This window comes from Maylandia zebra, linkage group LG13, assembly GCF_041146795.1.
Source record: "Maylandia zebra isolate NMK-2024a linkage group LG13, Mzebra_GT3a, whole genome shotgun sequence".
Taxonomy (NCBI): domain Eukaryota; kingdom Metazoa; phylum Chordata; class Actinopteri; order Cichliformes; family Cichlidae; genus Maylandia; species Maylandia zebra.
In genome coordinates, this window is record NC_135179.1 from 3756001 (window position 1) to 3760507 (window position 4507).

Consider the following 4507-nt stretch of genomic DNA (forward strand, 5'->3'; position numbering starts at 1 on the left):
GCACGGGAGAGAACCGGACAGGCGCCGTTCCTTCGCTTGACCCCAGTTGCTCTCGTCCGTTCTCCCGTAACACTGCTCTTTTATTGAGGTTACATGAATATGCATAGGTTCATTAACATATGACGTCTACATACAAACAAAGAGTACCTTGCCTGTGTGTGTGTTGGCGTATGTGGTGGATGTGTGTGTTGGATGTGTGTGTGTGTGTGTGTGTGTGTGGGTACTGCTGATCAAAGGATCATAAAAGCACACAAGCAAACATCCTTGGTCAGGAAGAGGGTAGACCCCCCCTCATCCTAGATAACACCGTGAGGAAGTCCAGCAGTTCATTTATACACAAAAATCACTTAGACTAGAACAGACGTAACTACGTTAATCCTACCATAAAACAATAAGAGAAGGTATGACCTCTCTCGTGCTCCCAGGATGTGGGTGTGCATTCTAGTGTGGAATACACACCAAGCCTTTGCAGCCTGTTAAAGATCACACACAATTAATTATATGCCTCTAAGTATACATGGTTGAATATTTGTAAGCATAAATGACAATCAACAATACAAACTCTAACAAGGTCTGTATATAATCATGAATTCATGCTGAACTACTGAATAAACTGAATTAAAAAAAAACTTCATGGTAAGTTAGTTGTTTGAGTGAGTCCTCATATTCATGTCTTGTTTCCCATTTTGCTGGAAGAAAGGGAGCCTGCTCAGGGGTGGGTGCAAGTGTTGTTTATTTGACATATTAAGTGGAATTATTATATTTAAAATTAGAATTAAGTAAAACTTCAAACTAGGCACTGGGTAACAGATTATAGAGAGAGAGAGAGAGAGAGAGAGAGAGAGAGAGAGTGTGTGTGTGTGTGTGTGTGTGTGTGTGTGTGTGTGTGTGTGTGTGTGTGTGTGTGTGTGTGTGTGTGTGTGTGTGTGTGTGTGTGTGTGTGTGTGTGAGCGCGCGTAGGGGTGTCAATGGGGTGGAGCATATGATACACCCCAGGCAGTTTCCTTGTTCAGATTCACTCGGAAAATTAAGTCTGTGAATCGAATCTTCATAGCCTTCATTTTACCAACTAGCTGAGCTGAAAGTGGCCCTGAAGCAAGTAAGTAGATACAAACCTTATATTCTGTTTTTATAATGTTATCACAAAGCGCTTTTTATATAGTGGTAACTCCAATATATTTGTCTATATTCAGTTACCAGTCGAATAGATAAGATAAGATAAGATAAACTTTATTAGTCCCACACGTGGGAAAGGAAAGGAAGTGGACAGTGCAAAAGTTATATAGCAAAATTAGAATACAATAAGAATAAAATACTATATAAAGTAGAATAAATAGAATAAAATATACAATAGGATAAAAATTTATACTTACAAGTTTATACTTTTTAGCACCTAATGGATAAAATGTTCATGTTACATTATTAAGTATTACAGTTACATTACAGAAAAAAATACTTGGATAATATATGTTTTGCTTGTGAATGTACTACTGAAGTATTTTTGGACAGTGAATTTAAATAGGTGTAAAATTGAGGTTTGGTGTCGCGTGAGCCAGTAAATTTCTTCTTTAAGGCCTGCCTTTCCATTCAGTTTAATTTGAGTAAACAAGTTTTGAAGGACCATTACATTTTTATCACTTATTTTTGTTTTTATCAGTCAAGCATATAGACTTTCCATCTTTTCCAATGCTTCTGTCCAGAATTTAATGGCTACAAAAGAACATTTTTAACCTTCCAACTTTTCAAGCATGCTATTCCATTCAACAGGTTATTTTCTGAAGAAAAGGACGGATATTTCTTTTACAGCAACTCCACCACACACAAAGTTAGATAAAGATGGAGAGTTTCGATGTGGTGATGTGGATGGACATTACTGTCTGCCTTTTTTTGACTATATTGCTCATCCTTTGGCTTTGTTTTGTGGTATGTAAGACATTATTGGGATTGCTTTCTTTCTGTGCCTCACTCTATGTTTCATTGCGTTAAAGTGACTTAATAATTAATTATTAACTTATTAATTAATTAATTAAATTATTAACTAATTAACTAATAAACTAATTAATAATTTAATTTTCCCTACAGGTACGAAGGGAGCAGGTTCTGGTCACCTACTACACAAATCTCTTATTCTCCAATCTAATCCAGTTCAGTGCAATGATCTTCTGGAAGTCAAACAAAGGCCATGAATATTACACCACTGAAACTATTTTTATCGGTATTTACCTCTTTGGTTTGATGGCTAATCTTGAGTTCAAGATGTGCATTGCTGCTGAAAGGTATCTGTCTGTCTCTTTGTGCATTTACATGTCTCTGAGCATTACATTATACTCTAAAGAGTCCTTAAACAGAGAAATGTTCCCTGTGATATGAATGCATGTCTGTCTGTTTTGTGTTTCAGGTGTTTCCTCATCACCTGCCCACAGATGAACTGTATCAGACAAACTAAAGGTTCTTTGCTGGTCTCTGTTCTGGTCTGGATCCTTTGTGTTATCACTGCACCTCTTTGCATAGTTTTGAACCATCAATTTTCCATCACTATTTTGGTCTTCAACCTCTCACCTATGTTTATCCTCAGTTTTGCTTGGACCCTCAGAGCTCTTCCTTCTGCCACCTCAGTGCCCACAGACGAAAAACGAAGAGTTTTAGGAACTTTAGTTGTATTGCTGCTTAACCACTTTCTCATGATCTTTCCCATGGCCGTTTGTTGTACTTCAACATTTAGATATCGCATGGACTTTCCGTATAGTGTTATCAGCTTATTTCTGCTCAGTCCTTTTATGGACTTGGTTCTGTTTGTTTTCATGCGTAAAGGGCCCATTGATAGATTGCTGGCACGTCTGTGTTTCTGCGGTATGGACAACATTGCAGGAGATCTCAGTGTGACACCAACAGTGACAACACCAGTGTGATAATCTGACTGACATAAAAGGAGAGAAACGTGCAGGAAACAGTGGGAGAGATTAGAAATGATGAAGAAACAAACAAAAACCATCCTTTAATAATCCATGAAATGAAATTCAGGTCTAGGTTTTAGTGGTGGTGCTCTCAGTGGGAGCTCTGCTCTTGTTAATAGTGTTTGATACTTCATATCCACATTGTTTTTTTATCTGCAAATAATATAGTATTTTTATATTCAATATGCATTATGTGATGTCCCTTTGTAAATTTGGCCCTTTTTTATTAAACAATTCCTTGCCTTAAAGGTCACATGTTTATTTTCTGGACAGCTTCCGTTTTCCTTCATCATATCTGCATGATTTGGTTGTGGATGCAAATATGCTTATATCACAAAAACTTTTTAAATTTTATATTCATTGTAAACTTAACCTGGAGGTTAAGAAAAGTCAGTTTTTCATTTAGCCTATTGTTTGCTGGGTTATTTTAAAATCATTTCCAGTCCTGTCCTCTTAACCTCAGAGGCCAGTGTTTTATCGAGCTCTGTTTTAGCCTTGCAGCTATACAAATAAAGTGTATTAGGCCAGTGTTAAGGTGTTTGTGGCTGGGACGATTTCTCTGGAAATGTGAGACAAGGCTGAACAGCAGAAGTCACCTTATAGTGTCTTCCTAAAAATGTGAAATTAGAATACTACCCACAACAAGGAGTATATACCAGTGGTCCCCAACCATTTTTGCACCACGGACCGGTTTATGTCCAACAGTATTATCACGGACCGCCCTATAAGGTTAAAATACAACAAATACAACAAAATAAAACCAGTACCGATACCAAAAAAAGAAGATTATTCATAGCACATGGGAAAAGACCCAGGGAAGCGGAGTTAACGATAAAAACGATTAAAAGATAACAATTAAAACTGATAAAAACCCTGAAAACCATTGATTTCACACCCGAGCCTTAACTCTTGCGGCCCGGTACCAAACGGCTCATGGACGGGGGTTGGGGACCGCTGGTCTATACTACTAGGTGCATTTTATATATTTAAGGGTTTCCTATTTAATATTCAGGTTTTTTTGTTTCTTTTGAAACCCTCAGTCTATTTCAAAGAGGAGAGTACGTGCTCTCACAGTTTTCCCAGGCTTGCTCATATGGGGGTTATATGATTGTTGTCGTTTTCTCTGTTTTCTTGCATTGTTGTAGGGTCTTTACCTTAATCAGCTAAATTTCTCTTACACATCATATTTATGTTAAAGTGTACAAAATGTGATAATATGTTAGATCTTCTCTAGAACTATGATACTGATGAGAGTTTACATTTGATGTTATTCACTAATTCAGGCATCAACTGCAGTCAGATACCAGGAAGAGCAATTGTGGCTTGTGTTCACATTTGTTGTGGTAAAGCTTACAACTTAACCTAATAATAACACAAACTAATTTTTTGATAATATAAAAACAAAATGGAGACAAAGAATTGTTCACCCGTTTCCTGTATGAAACGAGATGAGAAATGAGCAACAGCAACATCACAGGGAAACATTTGTGGCTGAAATATGAGTCACCGTGGTTACTGTGACACCTTTCAGCTTGTGGGTAAAAGCTCACTTT

General features: G+C 37.2%; 1 long non-coding RNA gene across 1 annotated transcript; it reads left to right on the forward strand.

The window, feature by feature from the left end:
• The first annotated feature begins 1032 nt into the window (after nt 1-1032).
• On the forward strand, nt 1033-3202 carry LOC101473678 (uncharacterized). The gene is made up of 4 exons (XR_013101236.1): nt 1033-1099; nt 1768-1923; nt 2083-2276; nt 2399-3202. It is a non-coding gene; the product is annotated as an uncharacterized LOC101473678 (long non-coding RNA).
• The last annotated feature ends 1305 nt before the right edge of the window (nt 3203-4507 follow it).